At 45.0% G+C, this 27954-nt stretch overlaps 1 pseudogene; it reads left to right on the top strand.

Moving 5' to 3' along the window:
- The first annotated feature begins 81 nt into the window (after positions 1-81).
- On the top strand, positions 82-26909 carry LOC115464987 (annotated as a pseudogene).
- The last annotated feature ends 1045 nt before the right edge of the window (positions 26910-27954 follow it).

Genomic DNA, 27954 nt, shown 5'->3' with positions numbered 1-27954 from the left:
GAGATTAACAACAGCTCGGAGCTCTTACCCAACCTCACATTGGGATTCCACATTTATAACCCTTGCAACAATTTATTCTTAACATATGCAGCTGCCATGAATATATTTTCAGGAATGGACACCGGGATCTCAAATTACAACTGCAAAACATCTGGGTCACTGGCTGCTATTATTGAAAGTCTTCCAACTGAGCATTCAAGCCAGTTTTCCAGCCTGTCCAGCATATACAACTACCCACAGGTCTGTATTTTACTTCACACCTTCATCATTCAGCACCACCTTTCTGTCTCACTCCCCCACCATCCAGTATTGTCTCATATCTCCTCTGCATACCACCTCCATCCAATATCCAGTCTGTTTTTCTGCCTTTCACCCTCTCATCCAGCATTGTCCCATCTCTTCACCACCACCAACCTACATTACCCCATTTGTCTCCCTTTACTCTCCTACTCACTCACTCACTTGTTCTGTGGATCCTCTGTCAGACCCATTGCTTTCCCAGGTCTCCATAGTAGCAGCAGTACTAGCAAATTGAAGGCATGGAAGCACTGCCCTATGCTTTCCACAGCTGGCTCTGTCAGCCCCAGAAACAATCATTTATACCTTGGCAGCTGCTGTTCCCTGGAACAGGATCCTAAGTCGGCATCTTATCTGCCAGAAAAGGTTGTATGGCTGTTTATTTTATGTGCCTTTTGCCTTGGGTTCAGTTAGAGCAATTCACCTTTGTTTCCAGGACATTTAAGTCAAGCTTTCTGATACTTTGGTTTATGTCATTCAGGAAAATTAATTAGTTGCTGTAAGAATTTGTAAACCAAACTACTGCTCTGTACCCCAGAACTACAGGAAGTTTCATCAGCTCTGAAGTAACTTTCCGTGTCTGGGACCATCATTGTCACACAAAGGGCAATGCCTCTGTGCTTGCCTTCTGTATTATGATGTCGTTGCTGCCATGCTGATCTCAAGAAGCAGTGGGCCAGTTGACCAATAAGTAAGTAGGAGGGAGAGAAAAAAGGGAGACAGTCAGGGTGGTGATAGTTGGGAGAAGGGGGGGGGGAGGCAGAACAATGCTGGATGGTTGGGGTGGTGGGGGAGAGAAACAGAAGGGTGATGCATACCCAGCAAGGTAATTGGTCCAGCCAATAAGTGAGCAATCAAGTAACTTGGTCATCAGCAAGGAGGGGAAGTTCATGGCTCTGGCCATTAACTGCATAAAACATTTTATTGCAGTTTAAAATTTTAACATGTTAAGGGAGCAGCAATCCTTGAAGGCACTCTGGTGTTAAGTGCTGTGGGTCTTCCACCATTTACATTCCCAGTAGCAAAGATGGTGCTTATGTAAGGATAGATTTTTGCTGTACCATTTTGTTGTAACTCCATTGGGTGCCCAACTTCCATTTCAGTACCTAGTAACTAGTAATCTGAAATACCTCCTGTGGCTGGAAAGTATTGAAATGTGAGTATAGGCATCCTTCAAGTCCAGAGAGCATAGTTATCTTTCTCCTGAATCATGGGAAGGAGGGAGCTCAGGGAAATCATCCTGATTTTGTTTTACCAGGAATTTGTTCAGGGCTCTTAGATCTAGGATGGGCCAGAATCCTCTCATGTTTTAAGGCAAAATGAAGTACCTAGAATATAATCCCTTTCCTTCTTCCCCTGGTGGTACTGCATTGGCCTGTAGAATGGCAGATATTTCCTCTACAAGTAACTGCTTGTGCTGAGAGCTGATGTAAGATGCTCTTAGTGGGCAATTTGGTGGTTTCTGATGCCAATGAAGTGCGTAACCGAGATGGACTATTTGAGGAACCCATTGGTTGGTGGTTATAATAGGCCACCTTTGTTGGAAAAAATTTAGCATCCCTCCCACTGGTAGGCCATCTGGAATGGTTAGTTGGATTGTGGCTATGCTCTCCTGGAGCCAGTCAAAAGCTCATCCCTTGTTTGACTGGGGAACCAGGCTGGGTCTTCTGTGGATGGGGTTGACATGTCCAGAAACATTGGGAATAGGGCTGCTGGGTAAAGCAAGGAAGGCAGTGGAAACCTATACCTTTGAGAGTAATAAGTTTACTACCTAGGCACACTTGAGAACCTCCTAGAGGAGGAGGTAGTAGTTGGAGGTTGCCGAGAGAGGGAATGAATTGTGTCAGTATGTTTCTTGATAAGGTATGAGAGACCTCCTCCACCTTGTCAACGAAAAGATATTTCCTCAGTAAGGTACGTCCACTAACCTCTTGAACCACTAGTTCCAGGTCAGAGACGTGCAACTATGAGAGTCTATGCATCCCTACACCAATAGCAGAGAGTCTGGAAACAATATCAAAGATGTCATAAGTGCCACTGACCAGATATGTCCTGCAATGCAGCTACATATTGGCTAACTGGTGAAGCTCAGTGGCCTGCTCCTAAGAGATTCCATGAGACTATGCATACTATGCACCAAAGACTTTAAGTATATGTTCTTTTAAAGCTGATAAGTTGGGATACAATTAATGATCATTAAGACTAGGTAGTTTCCTCCCAAATAAATCCAGAATGCAAGCCTCTCTACCTGGGGAAACCAAGGCATGACTCCTAGAACTTCTGGCTCATTTGAGGGAGGATTTGACTACCAGAGAGTGGTGAGGCAATTGTGCCCTCTCAAATCTGGCAGCCTTCTGGATACGATACTGAGTATCCACCTTCTTTGGTACAACCTGCACTGAGAGGGGAGATTCCCAATTCTTTATCAATGCATCATTAAGGATAGGGTGTAACAGAGCTGTGACCTCTTAATTGGGAGGAGATACATAGTCCAGGACAGATAACATCTTTGACTTAGGCTCCTCCTCCATCTCCAACTTAAATGGATTGGCAGAAGCCATCTCCTTAACAAAATTTGTGAATGAGAGACTCCCAAGTGGAGAATTACATCTCTATTGAGGTTGGGAGGAGACTGAATAGACTCCATAGGACTCGTCCAACGAGAAGTAATATGGATCCTTCTTTGACTCCCATGAGCAGTCCAAGTTAGACTCCTCACAATACTCCAGACGAGTAGAGTGACTCTGTGCCTGCCCTAGCTCAGTGGAACCATATCAATACTTCAGAGGATGCCTTACTATCAGACTCCCAATGAAGAGAGCGATACTATATGGGTTGATACCACTTTCAACAACTGTCAAAACACCAGAGTTGAAGATTGCTCCACCAGCCTCAAGAAGGAGTTGAGATTGAGCTGCATTGGACAAAAGCACCCTTGATGCCTGAGTGGTGTGCAGCTGAAACACCTGCTCCAGCTCCTCCCTGAACAAGGCCCAGTACCACTCATTGAAGGCAGGCATTGGCAAAAGCTGGGGAGCTGGTTCAGGGACAGCCTGAGAAAGAGTCAGAGTCAAACTAGAAGTGGGAACCTGGCTGCTTGGGGACTGGAACACCGGAACCTCAACTGAAGAGGGGGAACTATCCTCTCAGGTGCAACAGGGCATTGGGGATTACTCTCTTCTCCCCCAGGAACCCCAAAACAAGTTCCAATGCAAACTGTGTGGAATAGGGGTGCTTGTTAGTCTGGCAGATTTAAGAGACACTTTTACTCTTTCCAGTTCAATGAACACTCTTTCCAAAAAATAGTAGGACTAGGGGGCATGCAATGAAGCTACAAAGTAGTAAATTTAAAACAAATCGGAGAAAATATTTCTTCTCTCAACATGTAATTAAACTCTGGAATTCATTGCCAGAGAATGTGGTGAAAGCAGTTAGCTTAACCTAATGGTTAGTGCAGAAGAGTAGCCTAATGGTTAGTGTAGCAGGCTTTGATCCTGGTGGTCTGAGTTCCATTCCCACTGCAGCTCCTTGTGACCTTGGGCAAGTCACTTAACCCTCATTGCCCCAGGTACAAAAACAGATTGTGAACCTTCTAGGAACAGAGAAAGTATCTGCATATAAAATGTGTAAAGCACTGCATATGTCTACAAGTGCTATAGAAATGATTAGCAGTGGTTTGAATAACTTCCTAAAAGATAAGTCCATAAACCAATATTATGATGGACTTGGGGAAAATCCACTTCTTATTTCTAGGATAAGCAGGATAAAATATATTGGGGGGTCACGTGATGGCGCGTAGCTGAGCGGACGCCTGAAACATCGGCTCCGACCTGCTTGCAGAAAAAACGGCGATATAACCCCAGAATTCACCCCGTACCTACTCCCAAACGGGGCAGACAAGAACGCGCAAGTGAGAGGAGAGTGCCGGAAGGCTTGAGAGTTCCCGAAACCCGAAAGTCGGCAGGGTATGCCCGCCAAGGCCCCGCGAGGGAAGAAAGGTGTTGGCGCTGAGCAAAAGAAAATGGCGGCGGTCTCCGAAGCTCCGATGACAAGCCCGTTACCGCCTGAACTGGTAAGACACCTGGCACAACAGATATCAGTGGTGTTGGAAGAGAAACTCTCTAAACTGCAATCGTCAGTAGATCAGATACGAGAAACGCTAGAACGCCAGAGCGCTCGCTTACAGCATGTCGAGGATCGGGTCTCACAGTGTGAAGACGCAGCTGCGGGTGTGAATGGCAGGATAGCAGCGCTGGAGCGCAAATGCGAGCAATTAGAACAGAAGACGGATGACTTAGAGAATCGCAGCAGGAGAAATAATTTTTATTTTATTTTTTTATTTATTGCATTTGTATCCCACATTTTCCCACCTTTTTGCGGGTTCAGTGTGGCTTACAATATGAGTTAAATGTTGGAAATACAATTTGTTACAGATTGGTTATGGATTACATTTTGCAGAGTTATGCGAAACAATTGAAGTGTCGTTAAGGAATGTAACAATGGAGTACAAACATTGAAACATTGGAAGGAAACAATGGGAGCTTAGAGGGCGATAAAAAGGCATAAAGACATATGATATATATTTCTTTCTGTGATTGAAGGTATGAATGATGTGATATTGCGGGAATGAGAGTTCAGAGGTGAATGTGTGATGCATTCGTGAACAGTAGATGTGGACTTTATGTGTTTTGGTTCTTTCCGTAAATCTTTTCGAAAAGATGGGTCTTCAATGATCTGCGGAAGGAAGCTTGCTCGTTGATTGTTCTTAAGTTGCGTGGCAGTGTATTCCAATACTGCGTGCTCATGTGAGAAAAGGTTGATGCATGTAGCGCTTTGTATTTCACGCCTTTGCAATTGGGGAAGTGGAGGTTTAGGAAGGTTCGGGATGATCTTTTGGCTTTTCTGGGTGGTAAGTCTATTAACTCAGACATGTAGGCTGGGGCTTCGCCGTGAATGATTTTGTGGACTAATGTGCATACTTTAAAAGTGATGCGTTCCTTTAGTGGAAGCAAGTGCAGTTTCTCTCATAATGGTTTTGCACTCTCATATTTTGGCTTTCCCAAGATGAGTCTGGCTGCCGTATTCTGGGCTGTTTGAAGTTTTCTCAGTGTTTGTTCTTTGCAACCTGCGTATAGTGAGTTGCAGTAATCCAGATGGCTGAGCACAAGGGATTGTACTAGGCTGCGAAAGACGGATCTTGGGAAGTATGGTCTTATCCTTTTCAGTTTCCACATGCTGTAGAACATCTTTTTAGCTGTGTTGTTAGCATGAGTTTCGAGCGTTAGGTGGCGGTCGATAGTGATTCCAAGGATTTTTAGCGTTTCTGAGATTTGAAGGTTCAGGTTTGGTGTGTTTATAGCTGTGAATGATGTGTAGACTTTGATTGATTTAGTTGAAGATTTCATTAATGTCTTGTTTGAAGGGGATGTATATTGTCACATCATCAGCGTATATATATGGGTTGAGGTTATGGTTTGATAGGAGTTTTGCCAGAGGGATCATCATTAGGTTGAAGACGGTTGGTGAGAGAGGTGATCTTTGTGGTACTCCACATTCAGGTGTCCATGCCTTAGACGTGGTCGAATTTGATGTGACTTGATACGAACGTTGGGTTAGGAACCCTTCGAACCAATTCAGGACATTTCCTCCAATGCCAAAGTATTCGAGTATGTGTAGTAGGATTCCGTGGTCAACCATATCGAAGGCACTTGACATGTCAAATTGTAGGAGGAGTATATTGTTTTCAGATGCAATTATTTGTTTAAATCTAGTCATAAGGGTGACTAATACTGTTTCTGTGCTATGATTCGACCGGAATCCTGATTGGGCGTCATGCAGTATTGAGTGTTTGTTTAGATAGTTTGTAAGTTGTTTGGTTACCATTCCTTCAGTAATTTTGGTTATTAGTGGTATGGAGGCTACTGGCCTGTAGTTGGTTATTTCACTCGTGCATTTCTTTGTATCTTTAGGAAATGGGGTGAGTAAGATTTTTCCTTTTTCTTTTGGGAAGAGTCCGTTCTGTAGGATGAAGTTCACATGGCTCGTTAGGTCTATTATGAATTGTTGAGGAGCAGATTTCATGAGGTTATTTGGGCACGTGTCTAGTTTGCAGTGGGATTTGGCATATCTTTTGAGAGTTTCAGAGATGAGGTCTTTTGATAGCATTTCGAATTCGGTCCATGTTCTGTCTGCAGGGTATGTTCCTTCTTCTGGGTCAAGACAATCTAAAAGTGTGGCGTACTCAATAGGGCTTGCAGGTATTTTGAGTCGTAGTTGTATAATTTTCTCCTCGAAGTATTTCGCAAGGTTGTCCACATCTGGTACATCTTTGCCGTTGTTTGTAGCTGGTGTGGTGTCTAACAGTTTGTTCACAAGGTTGAATCTCAGGATTGTGGGCCTTCCTGAAGCAGTAAAAGCATCGGAGCTCCGGGACTTTGTGGAAAAATGGCTCCCTACACAATTTGGCCTGGATGTGAGCGGGAACACGCTGCACGTGGAACGAGTGCACAGAGTGGGGGCAGAGCGGGCAGCTGAGAGCAGGCCCCGACAGGTGCTGGCAAAGTTGTTTAACTATGCAGACAAGGAAGCCATTTTGCAGGCACACCAACGCAAGCCAGGACTAGAGTACAATGGCACGAAAATCATGCTTTTCCAGGATTATTCAGTGATAGTCGCTGAGCAACGGAGAATTATGGGCCGGCATTGCAAAAGACTGTACGAGAAGGGAGTCCGCTTTTCCTTACTATACCCAGTGAAAGTCAGAGTGCTGCACGAGAATAAGACCCTGTTTTTCACTGAATCGGCGGCGCTGGAATCATTTGTGACCAACTTGAAATGAAGTAGGAGTTGTAGCGTGCCATGAATGTGAGTGGCGTAGTACAATGAGACTGGTAACAGGAGATTGAGGCTTGTTACATGTTGGCAAGGAGGTGGCTGGCATGGAAAAGTGAGAGCTACATGAGGGGGATGGAGACTCTGATGACCATCAGAGGGGATCAGAATTACCCCAGTGGAAGTTGCAGTCAGCGAAAGTGGCGCCCCTGATGGTCTGGGTAGCCGATACTCTAAGCTCTTATTTGGAATCATGTCAGCTATCAGAACTGCATAATTGAAAGAGCTCACTGTTGGATACCTTCTGGTATTATGAGTTAATGGCAGGTTTTGTTATAGATTGCTATGTGTTAGTTGCTGCATGTTGAAACTTAGAATATGTTTGGGAGTTGGGGGGGGGGGGGGGGGGGAGGAAGGGAAAGGAGTGGGGCAGGGGAGGCCGGGAGAGTTGGTGGTGTATAAGAGGGATGAGTGTGTTGTGACCTGAAAGAGAGTGGAGAGGATAGAATGGGCCCTATTAGGGAGCGGGTAAAATGGGATAAGGAACGGGGAAGGGTGGGAATGGGGAAGAGAAGGGGGAGGGGCGGGCTAGGAGGTGGGAGCAGAGAGAACAGGAAGATAGTGAAGCGTAGGGTTCTGTGAACAACCAATGGGACAGCACGGGAACAGTCGACAAGGGTTGGAAGCTCAGAGATATAATGCATGGGCAATGTAGAATCTGGGGAGATGCAGGAGTGAATGAGTGGTCCGAGGGCTCAGCTGGGAGGTCCTTGGACTCAGTAAATGAGTTATGCGCAAGTGGAGACGCTGAGCTGAAGTTGCATGGCTAGTTTAAAGATTGTGACAATGAATGTTGATGGAGTGCATTCTCCAATAAAACGTACAAAAATATTGCAGGCACTCAGGAGGCAGAAGGCTGACATAGCTCTGCTGCAAGAGAACCACTTAAGCAAGCTGGAACATTTAAAGTTAAAAAGGGATTGGGTAGGAGATGTATTTTTTGCATCCTACAATTGGAGGCAAAGAGGGGTAGCTATACTACTTAAGAAAACTATTACTTTTGACCTGCACAGAATGTACCAAGACCCTGAAGGGAGATTTGTCATAATAGCAGGAGAAATGCAGGGCAGAAGGATGGGGTTGTGTAGTGTGTATGCGCCCAATGTATACTCTCACAGCTTTTTTACGTTGCTGACTGCTAAACTGGTAACATTTGATCAATATCAGCTAATAATAGGGGGGACTTTAATGTCACCAGCGACCCCTCCATAGATTGCAAGCCCCCAAGAAGGGTGGGCAAAGGCCAGGAAGACAAAGGGGTTAATTTCCTGATGAAAGAGCTAGGCCTAGTGGACATATGGCGCCATCAACATCTTAATGAGGCAGATTTCACTTTTTTCTCACATCCACATGGGACGCACTCTCGCCTTGACTATCTGTTAGTGCCTTACTCGATGGCCTTGAGGGTGCATCAATCGGGAATTGGAGAGCCAGAGGTATCTGACCACTCACCGGTGTGGATGGTGTGGCATGAGGGAGGGCACGAGGGGGCCGACCGGTGGCGCATGAACCCGGCATTATACCAAAGCAGGAATTTCCATACTTATTTGAGAAAGAGCTGGATAGATTACATGATAGAAAATGATGTACAAGATGTGACCCCACAAGTATTCTGGGAGGCCTCAAAGGCAGTATTGCGAGGGAAGATCATTTCATACATGACCTCTCTGAATAAAAAGCGAGAGGAGAAAATAAGGGCCCTTACTATAAAATTGAGAGATGCTCGACGAGCGTTCATTGGGCACCCTTCTGATCTCACTAGGAAGGCATACATGGAATGTAGAAAGGAGGTGCAGGAAGTATTGGAGGAAAGTGCACTTTATAATATCAAATTATATAAATACAAATTACATCAATGGGGTAATAAGACGGGCAAATTGCTAGCATCCCTAGTGAAGCAAAAAACGGCAAAAAGGTTTATAACTAAAAATACGGAACAGGGAAGGGGAAGTTAAAACCCAGTTGTCTGATATTAAAAAAGAATTTGTTCAGTATTACTCACAGTTATATCAGGCAGGAGAGTTCTCAGAGGAAAAATGTCTGGAATTCTTTGAAGGGATAGGGCTGCCCCGGATTTCTGAGGAACAGCAGAGGGGGTTGAACGCACCCATTCAGGGTAAGGAAGTGCAACAAGTGGTTAAGCGTCTTAAGCTGGCCAAGGCACCGGGCCCGGACGGGCTAGGAGCGGAGTATTATAAAATCTTGCAAGATGTAATGGTGGCACCTTTTAGAGCTATGTGTGAAGAGACCAAGGAAAAGGGTGAGATGGGGGCGGTATTAAACCATGCGCATATTGTGTTGATCCCTAAACCAGGGAAAGATGAAGAACTAGTGGGTTCTTATAGGCCCATATCACTGTTAAACCAGGACATAAAGATCCTGGCAGCGGTATTGGCAGACAGATTGGGAAAGGTGGTTCCTGACCTGGTCCATCCGGATCAGGTGGGCTTTGTTAAGGGGAGGTTTGCATCAGCCAACATTGTGAAAGTGAGCCGAATACTGTTGGAGGGTAGTGGCAGAGCGGGAGATGCTATAGTGGCAAGCCTTGATGCAGAAAAGGCTTTTGACAAGGTAGTCTGGTCATATTTGTTTTGGATTCTGGGACGCTTTGGTATCCACGGAGACTTTCTGGGTTATACTGTAACCCGACGGCGCAGCTTCTTGTCAATGATTCCCTGACGGACACATTTATTCTGGGAGGGGGGACTAGGCAGGGCAGCCCCCTCTCACCGCTACTATTTCTTCTTACTTTAGAACCCCTGGCTATAAAGTTGCGACAGGAGGCCACGCTGAAGGGATTGAAGGTGGGTGGAGAGGAATACATAATCAATTTATTTGCAGATGATATGCTGCTTTTGCTGGATGAGGCAACTCGCACACTACCGTTGGCTATGACAATTATTCGGGCATTTGGGGTATTTTCGGGTCTCAGCATAAACTTTGACAAGTCCGAGGCATTGCCGGTGAGTGACCCCTGTGTGAGTAAGACCTCACACTCCTTTCCACTATGCTGGGCTATAGAGGGTATTAAATACCTGGGGATCTACATCAGTGCGAATCCGGCATGGGTATACAAAAAAAATGTGCTAGACCGAATAGCGGAAGTAAAACACATGCCAGAAGTGGAAGGATCTGCCAGTGAACTTTCTAGGGCAGATAGCGCTGGTTAAGATGATACTGTTGCCCAAGCTACTCTATCCGCTACAGATGCTCCCTCTGTGGGTGAGAGCCTCGGAGGAGCATTTGTATAAAAGTATTGTAAGTACCTTTATTTGGCACGCCAAATGCCCGCGGATAGCATTTACGAAGTTGATTAGGAACAACAGGCAGGGAGGACTTCGACTCCCAGACCTGCGAATTTATAATGTTGCGGCATTAATGAGGTGGATCCACGAATTGATCACGGAGAAGGGATTTTTTGCTCCCTCGGGTTTCTGGGAGAGCTGGTGCAGGCCGAATGACCCCTTTACGGTTTTAGAGTCCTGGGCAGTGCAGGGGGCTAGAAAGAAAGTGGACAACCCCTATGTAGCAGCTCTTCAAATGGCTTGGAGATGGTGGAGAGGGCAAACGGGAGTTAACGCAGGGGCTAGCCCGTTTCTACCGTTGGTGGGAAATATGGCATTCCCAGCGGGGATGGGGGTGTCAGTCTTTGGTAAATGGAGGGATAAAGGCTGCAGATTCATAGGCCAGTTCCGGAGGGAGGGGGAGGATGCCTTTCCCACGTTTGCTACAGTGAGCAGTGAGTTGCAGATCCCTGGCTCTCAGTTTTTTGCATACCTACAGGAAAGAGATTATATATTGAGTGTGGAGCGCCAGAGCAAGGCGACAGTGCGATTCACAAAACTTGATCATACCTTTTTGCAAATGACCCCGCCTCATAACAGGTTGACTGGCTGGTGTCAACTGATCAGGGAGCAATTGCGGGCACCTCATTTAACATCGCTAACAGCAGCATGGAGTAAAGATGTTGTAGAAGAGATATCGGTGGAAAGACTGAGTGCAATCTTCCAAGGCCTGCGGAGACTCACTCCGAATGCATCCTTGCAAGATACGCAGTACATATCACTAAAGCTAGGGGGAAAACCCTGGGGATGTGGGACAGTGACACGTGTGACAAGTGTGGGGGAGCGGTGGGCACTTTCTGCACTCTTTTATGGAATGCCCAACCCTGCAGGAACTGTGGTCTGGGGCGATAAACTCCATGGAAGAGATCTTACAGAGATCATTGGAGTGGCATTATTCAATTACGTTAATGGGTTGTGGACAGGCTCTTAAGGAGCAGGGGCTTAGAGCCTCATAGTGCAAATTTGTATTATTAGCCATGATCCTGCTTAAAAGATGTGTGTTGAAGCAGTGGGTGCATAGAGAGCCCCCGGTCCTAGCAGCATGGAAGAACAGTATGATGGAGATGGCTAACTGGGTGTCTATGAGATACAAATCTGTGACGTCCCTGGGTGCTCGCCAGTACCGTGATTTATGGAGGAGAACTTGCGCCTTATTCACGGTGCCTGAATAAGAACCTGACTAACTAGATTGTGTGCTGACTAAGCAACAAGAAGCAGAGGGGGGGAGGAGGGAGGGAGGGGGGAACAGGGGGATGGAGGGAGGGGGGAAGGTAGGGGGAGGGATTTCTGCTGGGGGAGGGAAGTAATAAAATAAAAGAATAAAACATGGAGGTCAGTAGACTGTTGGCAAAAGTTGTGAGGACATGTTCTGTTTTGCATTGTTACGGTTCTTGATGTCTGTAACTGCATCCATGGAACAATAAAAAATATTTACAAAAAATATATATATTGTACTGTTTGAGGATCTTGCCAGGTACTTGTAACCTGCATTGGCCACTGTTGGAAATAGAATAATGGGCTTGATGGACCCTCAGTCTGTCCCAGTATGGCAATGCTTATATTCTTATGTTCTTGTCTCCCCGACAGCTCAGTACAGATTTTCTGATACTTCATACCAGTTGGATTTGTCATCCAATGTTTTTTTCCTCCACTCTGTACACTATAATTATGTTCTAAATATTTGATATGCAAATGAAATGTAATCTTATGACCAAGATGGTGATGAATTCAATCTGTTATTTTCAACAGATCAGTTACATCTCAGGGAATCTTGTCATGAGTGACACAGTCAAGTTTCCTTATTTCTACCGGACTGTCCCCAGTGAGCTGCACCTCTGTGCTGGGATAGTCAAACTATTGAAGCATTTTGGCTGGACCTGGGTTGGTATCATTGCATCCAGTGATGAAAACAGCTTGAGGGCTGTGCAGATCCTGAAAGAAGGGATTGATCAGAGTGGAGGTTGCATTGAATTCATTGAAACCTTACGAGAGTCCAGTGCACTCATGCAACAAAATATACCTAATATTTACAACACCACCATTAAATCTTCAACTGAAGTGATTATTTTGTATTGTAATAGAGACTTCACAGATTTTATAAGATATACAGCCATTTGGGGTGTACCTGGAAAAGTCTGGATCATCACAGCTGAATGGTTATTTGTCTTTCCCTCATTAAGTATTGGTAGGAAAAACACCTTTGCTTTCACTTTGGGAAAAAAGAATATTCCAAGCTTTCATAAATTTATTCGTGAGGTGAATCCTGCTCTATTTCCAAGTGATGAATTCATAGAGGCATGGTGGAAGGACCTGTGTAAAAACAAATGCCCCAAGAGCATCCAAAGATCCTGCAGCAGTGATGAAACATCTGACTACCTCTTACACTGTGATATCATAAACTCTGGCAATAGTTATAATATATACAATGCTGTGTATGCCCTGGCACATGCACTTCATGACATGATCACTTCTGGTTCTGGAAATACCACCCTGTTAAATGGAGGAAGTGAGAGCATTTGGATTTTTCACCATGGAAGGTAATATCCTTTGATGGAGGAATGTTATTTTCAGAAAGAAGTGATGGTCTATAAATGCAAGATGCAGTGAAGTCTGTATTACTCACACAGATGCTTCCTGACCACCGTTAGAGATGTGAACCAATTTGAAAACTAAAAGTAGAATGTAAAGTGTATATATAAAATAGGGTAGTATTAATTGCACAGCTGTCAGGGTTTTTAAAATTGATTTATTAATAAATTACATCCTCAGCAGGTACATATTTTTTTATAATTTGTCAAAACATCTGTATCATACAATAGTTAAAATATTGCACAACAGTATGAATTTTCCCACTAGTATTAACAAATGAATAACTCAATTTTTCTATTTTATATCCATTTTTTATTTTTCCTTCCCCATCTTACCATCCCATCAACCTCCATTCTCCACAATGAAGGCCCCGTCTTTCTTCCCTGCTGTAGGTTTACAGGTTGTTAATATTCCAATAATGAGGGGGGGAGTGGACTTGTTCGTCGCCCTGATCCTTTCAAATTGCAGCATCTGGAAGAACTGGAAAGAAAAGTATTTTATATCACATTCATTGTTGATTTAATCATGAATTGATAAGGAGTGTGACTGCTAGGTAGACTGGATGGACCATTTAGGTCTTTAGCTGCTGTCAATTACTCTATTACTAGCCGTTAAGCCCATTAAAACGGGCGAGTATTGGTATGGGGGTTTTCCAGGGCCCCCTCCCCCTGCCGCTGCAGGGCCCCCTGCTCTCCCTCCTTCCCTGCCAGCTCCAAGGCCCCCCTCCGTCCCTCCCTCCCAGCTCCAAGGCCCCAGTCCCTCCCCCCCCCAGCTCCAAGACCCCCTGCCCTCCCTCCCAGTTCCAAGGCCCCATTCCCTCCCAGCTCCAAAGGCCCCCCTCTGTTCCTTCCCCCCATCCCAGCTCCAAGGGCCCCCTCTGTCCCTTCCTCCCAGCCAGCTCAAACGCCCCCTTCTGTCCCTCCCTCCCAGCTCCAAGGCAACCCCTTCCCTGCCAGCTGCAAGGCCCTCTGTCCCTCCCACCCAGCTCCAAGGCCCCCCACCGTCCGTCCCTCCCTCCCAGCTCCAAGGCCCCCCTCCTTCTGATACCTCCCATGTCCAGCATTTCTCCTGCCCTCCCCTCCCTCCCTCCCCCCCCAAGGTCACCGCCCCTGCCCCCCCCCCGAGGTCGCCGCTACCGTCCCCCCCCCCCGGAGTCGCCGCTGCCCACGCCCCCCTCCACCCAGCCCGGGCCCTCTCCGCTATTGAACTTACATCGCCGAAAACGCAGCAGGGCAGATCAGCTGAGCTGCCATCGGCCTTCCTTCTCTGCCTGTGTCCCGCCCTCGTGTGACGTAATGTGACCGGGCGGGTGGAGGGGGGGCGGTGGCAGCGACGCCAGGTGGGGGGAGCGGTAGCAGCAACCTCGGAGGGGGGGAGCGGTTCCCTCCCTCCCCTTTGCGCAGTTTCCCTCTCTGTCCCGCCCTCGTCATCACGTATTGACGCAGGGGCGGGACAGAGAGGGAAGTCTCTACTGCGCATTTGCGGGTGAGTACGGTCACTCGCATTTTATATGTTTGATTATGTTACTCATCTTTTCAATGAGTAATCGAGGGGGATTCCTGTGTCAGCCAATTTGCTAAAATGTACTTCCTACCCAAGAGAAGCAACTTTCTATGGAGTCATATCTTCCCCTTACACAAACTGGGCACTATCTCCAAACCATTAAATAACTGCATTAATGGTCCTTTTGCTAGCTCGTTAAATAGAAACATAGCAGGAACTTCTACTGTTCTTATAAAGAAATTAAATGTCACACTTTTAACATTTTTCATTAACAATCTAATAGCAGCCTTGGATACCTCTCTTCCCCTGCAAAGTTGTGTGTCTGTTATGACGCCACATGCTCATAGTGCTTTGGTGGATCAAAGCTCCTCACCATTTTGTAAAGAAAGGAGATATTCAGCTGAGATTCTCATGCTAAGAGAAAGGTTTCATACACCTCCTTCCATGCATCTTCTTGTATTTTGGCTAGGGGCAATGAGGGGATGTAGTACCTCAACTGGTAATAAACCAACAGTTCACGCGTGGACCTCTCCCTCCCTTGTAAAAAGTCTCTCAGAGGCTTACACTTCCCCTCCTCAGTAACAATACCCCTTATCACTAACATTCTTCCCAATGTCCAGCTCTCTAGATTATACCTTATCAGCCTGGGCTCAAACCCAAGATTTCTCATCAAAGTAAGCAACAATATGATCTGGAGACCAATTTCCCTGCGTCTATACACCTGACAGTTCAAACACCTCCGTTGCAGGATCACATGCTGGTTATGATATGTTCAAAGCTACCATCCTGGAGCATGTAACAGATACAATAACAGGCTTATTTTCGAAAGAGAAGGACGCCCATCTTTCGACACAAATCGGGAGATGGGCGTCCTTCTCACAGGGTCACCCAAATCAACATAATCGAAAGCCGATTTTGGGCGTCCCCAACTGCTTTCCATCACAGGGACGACCAAAGTTCTGGGGGGGGTGTCGGAAGCATAGCAAAGGCGAGTCTTTGGCGTGCCTAACACATGGGCGTCCTCGACACATAATGGAAAAAAAGGGCATACCCGATGAGCACTTGGACGACTTTTCTTGGTCCTTTTTTTCTTACGACCAAGCCATGAAAAGGTGCCCAGATGACCACCGAAGGGAATCAGGGATGACCTCCCCTTACTCCCCCAGTGGTCACTAACCCCCTCCCAGCCTCTATGCCAGCCTCAAATATCATACCCAGCTCCATGACAGCAGTATGCAGGTCTCTGGAGCAGTTTTAGTGGGTGCAGTGCACTTCAAGCAGGCAGACCCAGGCCCATCCCCCCACCTGTTACACTTGTAGTGGTAAATGTGAGCCCTTCAAAACCTACCACAAACCCACTGTACCCACATCTAGGTGCCCCCCTTCACCTGTAAAGGCTGTGGTAGTGGTGTACAGTGGTGGGTAGTGGGTTTTGGGCGGGGGGTTTCGGAGGCTCAGCACATAAGGTAAGGGAGCTATGTACCTGGGAGCAATTTATGAAGTCCACTGCAGTGCCCCCTAGGGTGCCCGGTTGGTGTCCTCGCATGTGAGGGGGGCCAGTGCACTACGAATACTGGCTCCTCCCATGACCAAATAGCTTGCATTTGGTCGTTTCTGAGATGGGCGTCCTTAGTTTCCATTATTGCCGAAAATCTAAAATGACCAAGTCTAAGGGCAACCATCTCTAGGGACGACCTAAATGTCAAGATTTGGGTGTCCCCGATCGTATTATCAAAACAAAAGATGGACACCCATCTTGTTTTGATAATACGTGTTTCCCCGCCCCTTCGCCAGGACGTCCTGTGAGGACGTCCTCAGGAAACCTTGGGCGCCCCTTACGATTATGCCCCTCCACATGTACCACCTGGGTTTCTAAACCATGATGATATAAAGTGAAGTGCCCTTAATCCAGCCCTTATTATTCCTCATGTTGCACACTATATTATATTTCCTAATGCCCTGCTGGGCCAAACTACCTCTATCTATTGTGTTTGATAAGTGCTGAAGAGCGATTCAGAATTTCCTGCTTTCCACAGAGATAATGTACAAAATCATATTATGCTTCTTCAGTTCTCTGTACATTAAATACATTGGCAGAATTTGCAGCATTTATAACCTGTGGGGAAAAACTATCATCTTATAAAAAGCAATATGTTCATGTAAATTGAAAGGTAAATAAGTCCAAGATCCCATTCTTTCAGACAAATTTTACATTAAAATATCTATATTAATATGATAGATCTTCAACTAATTAAATAGATTTTCAAATATCTCATTTTTCCCCACTCGTGTCAAAGGAAACCAGCCACCCCACTTTCTTTGTTCATGCTCTCCCAATCCCAGTGTTTCAGATTTAGCTAGATTGAACCTTAAGCATGCCATCTGTCCAATAGACTCAACAGCTTGCAATAGACTCAACAGCTTGCAACACCAATGGCAAAGATTACGTCAGCCGCCCCAAAGCCAATAACATATCATCAGCAAAGGCCACAAATTTAATCATTTCTCACTTATTCCCAAAATCTGTTCTTTTTGCCAAATAATTCACAACAAAGGCTCTAAGTACAGGAAAAATAAAATAGGTAAAAGAAGGTAACCTTGTCAAGTCCCTCTAGTCAACAAAAAGGGATCAGATGTGACCCCATTAATAATTGCATGCTTTCTTCTTTGCAACACCATTTTCTGGAACTCCCTTCCTTTGCCTGTTCATGTTGACGTCTTGGTTAAAATTTGAAGGCCAACTTGAAGGCCTGGCTTTTTGATCAGGCCTTAAATCTGCCCTAATCCTCATCAGGCTTTCAATTTGCCCTAAGCTTTATTACCAGACTGGGAGACTGGGCGTCTAAATGGCAGATGACGTTTAATGTGAGCAAGTGCAAAGTGATGCATGTGGGAAAGAGGAACCCGAATTATAGCTACGTCATGCAAGGTTCCATGTTAGGAGTCACAGACCAAGAAAGGGATCTAGGTGTCGTCATTGATGATACGTTGAAACCTTCTGCTCAGTGTGCTCCTGCGGCTAAGAAAGCAAATAAAATGTTAGGTATTATTAGGAAAGAAATGGAAAACAAAATGAGGACATTATAATACCTTTGTATCGCTCCATGGTGCGACCGCACCTCGAATATTGTGTTCAATTCTGGTTGCCGCATCTCAAAAAAGATATAGTGGAATTAGAAAAGGTACAGAGAAGGGTAACAAAAATAATAAAGAGGATGGGACAACTTCCCTATGAGGAAAGGCTAAAGTGGCTAGGGCTCTTCAGCTTGGAGAAAAGGCGGCTGAGGGGAGATATGATAGAGGTCTATAAAATAATGAGCGGAGTTGAACGGGTAGATGTGAAGCGTCTGTTTATGCTTTCCAAAAATACTAGGACTAGGGAGCATGCGATGAAGCTACAATGTAGTAAATTTAAAACAAATTGGAGAAAATATTTCTTCACTCAATGTGTAATTCAACTCTGGAATTCGTTGCCAGAGAATGTGGTAAAGGCGGTTAGCTTAGCGGAGTTTAAAAAAGGTTTGAATGGCTTCCTAAAGAAAAAGTCCATAGACCGTTATTAAATGGACTTCGGGAAATCCACTATTTCTGGGATAAGCAGCATAGAATGTTTTGTACCTTTTTGGATTCTTGCCAGGTATTTGTGACCTGGATTGGCCACTGTTGGAAACAGGATGCAGGGCTTGATGGGCCTTTGTTCTTTCCCAGTATGGCAATACTGAAATACTTATGTACTCCAGTATAGAAGAAAAATAACTTGTGGGTTTTTTGTTTTCATTATAAATAATTTCTGTAAGCTGTTACAGCTCCACTATACCCAAAATCCCACATTAGCATACAGACCAGGAAATTTTATTACATTTGTACCCTGTGTTTTCCCACTCATGGCAGGCTCAATGTGGCTTACATGGGGCAATGGAGGGTTAAGTGACTTGCCCAGAGTCACAAGGAGCTGCCTGTGCCTGAAGTGGGAATTAAACTCAGTTCCTCAGGACCAAAGTCCACCACCTTAACCGCTAGGCCACACAGACAGTCTTGCCAACTCTGAAAAACAATGTGTTATCAAAATCTCAGAACCTAACAAACAGATCCCTATCCAGACACCTGGCCTTGCAGTCACATATGCAGAACAGACAGCCCCTTTTCAAATTCTTCAAAAATTAACCTGAAATCCTAAGAAGTTAGACTCTGCATGCAGCACAATACCAGAAAAACAGAAAGACACAAAATAAGATAGCAGATGTAAATTCTCAAAGTGGGCATATTCCAAACATTAAAATCAAATTAAAATGATTTTTTTCTACCTTTATTGTCTGGTGACTTTGTTTTTCTGATCATGCTGGCCCAGTATCTGATTCTGCTGCTATCTGTCCTCTTAACACCGTTTCCAGGGCTTCCTTTCTATTTATTTCTTTACTTTCATCCTTTCTTCTTCATTTCTTGCCCTTCATCCATAAGTAAAAGCTAGGTCCTCCACAGACTTGACTGTCCAGTGGATCCAGCATCTGCCTATTTTCTCCATCCATCTGCAGTGTTTCTCTTCTCTTCCTTTTCCTTCATCTCATCTCCTTCCTCTCTCTTCCCTTCCCCACATCCATGTCCAGCATTCCTTCTCTCTCCCTTCCCTCTCCTCCATCCATGTCCAGCATTTTTCCTCTCCCTCCAACTATGTCCATCATTTCATCTCACTTCCTCTCTCTTCCCTCCCCTCCATCCATGTCCAGCATTTCTTCTCTCTCCTTTCCCCTCCATCCATGTGCATCACCTTCCTGTCTTCCCTCCCCTCCATGTCCAGAATTTCTCCTGCCCTCCCCTCCATCCATGTCCTGAAACTCTCCTCTCTCCCCGGCCCTCCCCTCCATCCATCCATCCCCAGCAACCCTCCTCTCTCCCCTGCCCTCCCCTCCATCCAACCATGTCCAGCGACTCTCCTCTCCCCTGCCACCCTCCATCCATCCCTAGCAATTCTCCTCTCTCCTCCATGTCCAGCAATTTCTCCTCTCTCCCATGCCCTCCCCTCCCCTCCATGTCCAGTGATTCTCCTTTGCCCCTATCATACACTCCCATCCATGTCCAGCGAGTCTCCTCTCTCCCCTGCCCTCCCCTCCTGCTCCCATCCATGTCCAACAATTCTCCTTTGTCCCCAACCTCCCCTCCCATTCATGTCCACCTGCCTGCCCTCTTCTCCCCCAACATCCCCCTTTCTATTCCTGCCACCCTGCGTGGTTTAAATCTTTTATTTACCTCTGTCGCAGCGGCCGTGTCAGTGAAAGCCCTGCCCATCTCTATTCTTCCCTACGTTCCCTCTCGGAAAGAGAAAATGATGTCAGAAGAAGGTGGGACACTGAGAGGGAATGAAGGAAAGGCTAGAGACGGGCAGGGCTTTCACTGACGCAGCCGCTGCAACGGAGGTAAAAAAAAGATTTAACCCCCCCCCCCCCCCCCCAGGGCAGCGCGAGCACAGGCAAACAAGGGCTGTGGGAGGTGAGGTAAGCGGCGGTAAGCATGGCTTGTGGCACCCTCCAGAGGTTGGCGCCTCCCTGCTATGCTTACCTCGCTTACCGGGTTGCACCAGCCCTGGTGCCTCAACATGGGTTGTGAGAGCTGATATTCAATGGCATTGCATGGTTTAGTGCCACTGAATATCAGGGGTTAGGCGGCCACAGAAAATGTAAGGGGGCTTTGTATATTGATATATAGTTATAGTTAAAAATATAGGTAGAGATAGATAGGTAGATAACCATGTGCATGCACCTGGAATCATTTTCCAGATAATATCCCTTACATCATGTTGCTTTGAAATGAAAGCCCATCCTTATAATGAGGAACAGATTGTATGTGCTTCACATTAGGAGAGTATCACTGCAGTGAGTTTACTAATAAAAATGTTTCACTTCCCATTAGCTTAATCATTATCTGAAGAATCTTCATTTTAAGAATGTTCTGGGTGAGGAAATCTTTTTTGATGAGAATGGTGATCTTGCCATTGGATATGATATTGTAAGCACAGTAATTCTACCTGATGGAACACGGAGTACTGAAATTGTTGGAAGTTATAACCCTTATGCTCCATCAGAGAAGGGATTTACCATCAATGAGAAGGCGATTGTGTGGGAAGACATCTTCAACCAGGTCAGATGTAAGATGGAAACCGCTGAACCATACACATATCATGCATGTCCTTATAAAACATATAAGAATACCAAAGTTGATCACTGTTCCCTCTAAGCTAAGCAGGAGTCCTCCAACTGCACTGCTTCCAATTGGGGGGGGGGGGGGGGCTTTCAAGACCCCCAGGCAGACGTGAGTGGACATACATTGATGATGTGTTCCATTGTCTGGTAGACATCATGGGGGCATTGTGGATCACCTCTGAAGCCCCAGTGTCGTTCTTTAAATGCTTACTGACCACAGCCTGACTGAAATTGGTATATCCATGATCACAAATGACTTTTAAAGTTGACAACTTGCCTTTGTGATCAGCTATCTCTTGTACCACAGACTGCCTACAGTCAGATGAGGGGCTGGAAGTTAAACCTAGATTGGATTTCTCAACAGAAGGTGTCTTGCAAAGGGGTTGTAAATATCATGGTAGTAGTAGTAGTAGTAGAAGTGGAAGCTCTGGGATTTTTTAGATCTGAGCAAGCAAACTAGCTGTGGTGCGCCAATGACAAATGTCTGGTGGCACAATATTACTCATTATTGTTAGGAAATGAGTATCAGTGGGTCACAGAGGGCCATTAATGATCTGTATAGTAGAGTTCAGTATAATGTCTTCCAAAGGTACATTTGCAGATTGGGCCCAGTACTCCAACAGAGAGCACCAGAGCAACATTCTCAAGGTCTTCACCGATGCACCCCAGTTTATTGCTGCCAATTTTAAGATCAAATTTATTTATTTTTATTTATTTATTAGGATTTATTTACCACCTTTTTGAAAGAATTCACTCAAGGCGGTGTACAGTAAGAATAAATCAAACATAATCAATAGACAATTATAGCAGTAAAAATATTCAAACAATGCATGACTTTAACCTAAAGTGACCCCAAGGTACTGATGACTCAAGAAACAATCACATTTCAGATTTTTGTTGATAGTGTTGTTTGTGGTTCAGTGAAATGTACTGACCAGGATAAGAAACCAATGTCATCTCCGTACATTTATCTTAATATTTGATCCTCTAAGATCCTAAACATTGACCACTATTCATTTTCCTAGATTTTTGCCCTCAAGTTGGATACTTTGTGGTGAAATTCAATGCTAGGCTCCTAATTTTTTTTCTTCACCTTAAATTCATCCCCAACGCTACTGTAAATTCAACGCCTCACTTTAACCAGGCCTTCTCAAGTTATAGTCCGCTCTTCTCCGTTATCAGGAAAAATTGACCATTGAGTAAGTCTAAGAATCCGTGCTATGGCAGAGTTAGTAATCACAGTTGTTTATGTTACGATCATAAATAAAACTGGTTCCATATATCGTTAGCTTACTTTGACACAATGTATTGTTAGGTCAGTTGTTATAATGCACAAAATCTTTTATATACAGTATATCATTCACTTCTATGTTAAACTATATAAAACCTTTTTCTCTTACTCTTTTTAATCTGTTAACCACCTTGAACTTTATGGTTAGGAAGTTTAAAAATACCAAATTAAATTAAATTCATATTTTATCTATATTTCCAATCAAAATAGTATATCTCATCCCAGTATTCTCCTGAGTAGCTTGGTAATGAGATGAAAAAACATAAATGGATAGTACCAGCTCACATTTATAAAAAAATGTAAAACAGCATCTGAAAAGTCATAATCTAGTGTTATCTCAAATTTCTCGGACTATTTTTTCAATCCTCAGGCACCTCCGCAGTCTAGATGCAGCCCGAGTTGCCTTCCTGGGTTCAGGAAATTAACTAGGGAAGGAAAGTCCATCTGCTGTTATGAATGTATTCCCTGTTCAGAAGGCGAGGTCTCCAACCAAACTGGTGAGTGATAACATTATAATGAGACATGCCCTTGTGCACTGGTTATTCATCATTGAGCCCATATACAGCCCCTGCAGTCAGCATTGATTAAAAATTCTGGGGGCTATGGCTATTAAAAAAAAAAATCAAGGTACCACTCGCCAATATCCAGATAAGGGCCGCTGGAGACAAAGCCGGGCCTGGGGCAAACAACCCCCACCCCTGGGGCTGCCCCCTCTCCATCCGGGCCTGCCCCGCTTACTTGTCCTGCTCCTGTCACTGTGCACGGAACAATTCCCCAGGGCCCAGCGCTAGCATGGCTCCCCTGTTTCTGTGCACGGCAGCGCCACAGAGCAGGGTCCTTCCTTTCCTCCTGCCGCTTCCAAAGAGGCTGTTTGGACACGGCAGGAAGCACTGTGCTCTGCGGAACTGCTGCGCACAGGAACAGGACAGCAATGCTAGCGCTAGGCGAGCCCCCCTTGGATGCCAAGCCATGGGGAATTTTGCCCCCCCTTGGCAGACAGATAAGTACTCACATAAATATGTATTATTTAAACTATTCAATATTGAGGGCAGGGTGCTGGGGCATGTTTGGGGCAGAGAGTAGGTGCATTCTGTGCTAATCACCACAGATACATTTCTATGCGCCAACCAATTAGCACATAATTAGCAGGGAGCCCTTACTACCTAGAAAATAGGTGTTGGTAAGTGTTCCCATGCTAATGGGGGAATTTTAGTATAAGCTGCTTTATGGGAACATTTGGATTTGAAAAGATGGAGCACACAAGTAGCAGACAGAAGTCAAAATGGTGGAACATTTCTATAGTTCTTCCCAGTGTTAAGTGGTATTGTTATTCCTGACTCCTATTGATCAGTCATAACTTTAGAATACCAACAGCCTTATTTTCGAAAGTGTTGGGCGCCCATATTTCGACCCAAATCGGGAGATGGGCACCTATCTCACAAAGGTGCCCAAATCGGTATAATCGAAAGCCGATTTTGGACGTCTTCAACTGCAATCTGTCGCGGAAACGGGCAAAGTTGACAGGGGTGTGTCAGAGGCATGGTGAAGGCAGGACTGAGGCGTGTTTATCGGCTGAGGAGAGATGGGCGCCCTCGGCCGATAATCAAAAAAAGAAAGGCGTTTTTAGCGCGAATTTGGGTCATGTTTTGGACCCATATTTCACAAACAAGTCCCAAAAAAGTGCCCTAAATTACCAGATGACCACTGGAGGGAATCGGGGATGACCACCCCTGACTCCCCCAGTGGTCACTAACTCCCTCCCACCAAAAAAAAAGAACTTTAAAACCTTTTTTTTTCCAGCCTGTATGCCAGCCTCAAATGTCATACCCAGCTCCATCACAGCAGTATGCAGGTCCCTGGAGCAGTTGTTAGTGGGTGCAGTGGACTTCAGGCAGGTGGAACCAGGCCCATCCCCCCTACCTGTTAAACTTGTGCTGGTAAATGGGAGCCCTCCAAACCGCCTCCAAAACCCACTGTACCTACATGTAGGTTACCCCTTCACCCATAAGGGCTATGGTAGTGGTGTAGAGTTGTGGGCAGCGGGTTTTGGAGAGGATTTGAGGGTCTCAGCACCCAAGGGATGGGAGCTATGGACTTGGGAGGTATTTAATTTTTTTTTAATTGTTACAAGTGCCCCCTAGGGTGCCCGGTTGGTGTCCTGGCATGTGAGGGGGACCAGTGCAATACGAATCCTGGCCCCTCCCATGACCTAATGCCTTGGATTTGTTTGTTTTTGAACTGAGCAACTTTGGTTTCCATTATTGCTGAAAAATGAAACTGCCCAGCTCAAATCCGATGCATTTGCCGGGCACAAACCGTATTATCGAGAAAAAGATGGGCGCCCATTTTTTTTTAAAATACAGTCTGTCCCACCCCTTCACGTACCCGTTCGCGGACATAGACGCCCATGGAAATGGGCGTTCGTGTTCAATTATGCCCCTCCAAATGTTCTGATGTGTGAGTAATCAAGAAGTTTTGTCCAAAATTCCAAACATAAGGATATAAGTTGCCATACTGAATTAGACCAAAGGTCCATCTAACCTGGTATCCTCTTTCCAACAGTTGTCAATCAGTCACAAGTAAATAGCAGAATCTCAAAAAGTAGACTTCATGTCCCTTATTTCCAGGGTTATGCAGTGGCTTTTCCTAGATCTACCTTAATAATGGATTATGGATTTTTCCTCCATTTGTCTAAACTTCTTAAAAACCCAGCTAACTACTTTTGTGACATCCTCCAGCAACAAGTTTCAGAGCCTAAATATGCAGTGAGTGAAAAAAGTATTTTTCCTATTTGATTTAAATCTACTGCTTACTAATTTTATGGCATATGCCCAGTCTTTGTAATTTGTGAAAGAGTAAACAACCATTTTATGGTTACCTGTTCCTCTCCACTCATGATTTTACAGACCTCTGTTATATCTCCCCTCTGCAGTTACTTCTCCAAGCTGAAGAGCCCTAACTTCTTTAGCCTTTCCTCATATGAGATTCAATCTATCCTTTTAATCATTTAGTCACCCTTCTCTGTACCTTTTCTAATAATATTATGCAGCAAAAAGAATACTATACAATGTCTGAGGCATAGGAGCCAACTTTTCAAAATTATTGGGGGTGCTGAATTTTTTTAAATGTGGTGCATTCCCTCCTTCCCCTCCCCCTCCAGTGCCAGGCACCCTCCCTCTCCAATTCTAGGCCCCCTCCCCCCTCCCTCCGAGTTCCAGGCCCCCCTCCCCCCTCCCCTTCCCCTCTCCCCCTCCCCTCCCCTCTCCCTCCCTCCCTCCCTCTCTCTGAGTTCCAGGGCACCCCCTCCCTCCCTCTGAATTTTAAAGTCATCATATCTCGTCGTCGGAGGGGGGAGGGTAACAGAGGCAGTCAGCAACAGTGATGATCAGCGTGCAACACTGTCTGCATGCAGGCTTCGGCTTCAGTGAGTCTTCTCTCTCTCTCTCACAGCTCTGGTCACGCCCTCATTTCCTGTTTCTGCAAGGGCGGGAGCAGATCTGTGAGAGAGAGAGAGAAGACTCACTGAAGCCGAAGCCTGCATGCAGACAGTGCTGCACGCTGATCATCACTGTTGCTGACTGCCTCCGTAATAACCCTCCCCCCCCCCCCCGACGACGAGGTACGATGACTTTAAAATTCGGAGGGAGGGAGGACTGGACGCCCGTCTCGGAGGGACGGCTGGTCACCTTTGCCTGCCTCTGCCAAACTTCTGGTGGGTGAAATGTTAGGGGTGCTCGAGCACCCACAGCACCCACGGAGTCGGCACCAATGGTCTGAGGTACGGTTGAAAAGGGTTTGGCCCATGTGGATTACTTTTCTGTAAAAGAACATACTGTAGGCATTCATGCATGTCCTACAACATATGTTATTTTTGAGATAATAAGACACTATTTTTCATTCTCAGATATGGATTCCTGTACAGCATGCCCAGAGGACCAATGGCCCAATCAGAAGAGAGATGCCTGCATCCCAAAAGTAATAACCTTCCTGTCCTATGAAGAGCTTTTGGGAATAACTTTGGTTTTCATCATAATTGTTTTCTTTCTCATCACTGTTGTTATTCTGGGAATCTTTATTGTCTACCGAGACACTCCCATAGTGAAAGCCAACAACCGAGACCTCAGTTACATTCTCCTAATTTCACTCATGCTCTGCTTCCTCTGTTCTTTGATATTTATCGGCCATCCTGAAAAGTTGACTTGTATTCTCCGACAGATTGTCTTTGGGATCACTTTTTCCATTTCGCTGTCCTCTGTATTAGCAAAAACCATCACTGTGGTCATGGCCTTTCAAGCCATTAAACCTGGGAACAAACTCCGGAAATGGATGAGTTCCAGGTTCTCAAACTCTATCGTCCTTTCTTGTTCCCTTCTTCAGGCTCTTCTCTGTCTCATCTGGTTGTGTACTGCTCCCCCCTTCCCATATCTTAATATGAGATCAGAAACTGGAACAATTCTAATTGAATGTAATGAAGGATCAATCGTTGCATTTTACTGTGTTCTGGGATATCTAGGATTTTTGGCTGGTATCAGCTTCATCATAGCTTTCCTAGCAAGAAATCTACCTGACAGTTTCAATGAGGCCAAGTACATCACCTTCAGCATGCTGGTGTTCTGCAGCGTCTGGATCTCCTTCATCCCAACGTACCTGAGCACCAAGGGCAAGTACACGGTGGCAGTGGAGATATTTGCTATCTTGGCCTCCAGTGCTGGACTTCTGTTCTGTATCTTTCTCCCTAAGTGCTACATTATTCTGCTGAGGCCTGAAAGGAACAGCAAAAAATACCTAACTAAAAACTAGAATGATTAAAATTTGTGCAAATGATGGATTAATTTATTATTGTTATCATTTGTTGGGTAAGTCCAAAGTGAATGATCTGTGTTTTTGCCAGAAACTTCATCACTGGTCAAGGCCGTCCTACATTTCACATATTATTTTTATTATAGCTAAAACAATATGTTATTCACAATTTGAAAATAAAATTTTTTCAGTGATACATTATTGGATTAAACTTTATACATGTGAGTAGCTTTTCAGGGTCTTCCTCCTTTCATCAAATCAATTGGAAACAGTAGTAACATTTGGCAGCTACTTACAAAGCTGCATTAGCTATTAACATATAAATTAACGTGGCCTAACGTGCGCCTACCACATGCCAAAAGGGTCCTACCACACCCCACAGTATTTTTTTTGAGGCACACTGTTCTATAAATTTTGCCAGGAAAGGGATGTTGGACACTGGACAGTAGTTTTCCATCTTGTTCTTGGTTACTTTTTAGTGCCGTTTGGCAGCTGACCTACAAGAATAAACAATCTCAGCCCCTTCAAAAAGGCCTCTGTTGCTAGCTCTCAGGATGTCGGCTGTAAGTCATTCAAGGTTTTTTGGAAAGCCTCCTCTGTTATCTGGTTGAATGAATCCCAGATAGTTTTACACTATGGGGACAAGAATTTATCCTCTTTATTAGCTGATGAGAGGTTTGGTCGAACTGTCTGTAGGACCTGATGGAGACCTTTAATTATGCTGATCATTTGTGATTAGAAAGTCTGGTTACGATGTGGAACTCCATCCTTCATAGGATAGAAAAGAAACTGGACTCCCCAACTGTTCCGTGGCACTGCTATGTCATAAAACTGTCACAAAAGAAATGTGTTCAGGCTGGATTGAACTTTGTTAATGCAGGTTCTAATCGTAAGTGGACTGAAGAACATTTCACAAACTAGAACCAACCACACTAAAAATGTTATTTCAAATGTAATCATATTTAATAATTCCTAAACGTGGGGACCATCAGTAATTGCTGTTGGCTCAATATAAACTGCTTTGTTTGTACCCACAGAAAGGTGG

Source organism: Microcaecilia unicolor, chromosome 3, assembly GCF_901765095.1.
Source record: "Microcaecilia unicolor chromosome 3, aMicUni1.1, whole genome shotgun sequence".
Taxonomy (NCBI): Eukaryota; Metazoa; Chordata; class Amphibia; order Gymnophiona; family Siphonopidae; genus Microcaecilia; species Microcaecilia unicolor.
Note: the sequence above shows the minus strand (reverse complement) of the source record. Positions and strands in the feature narration are given on the sequence as shown.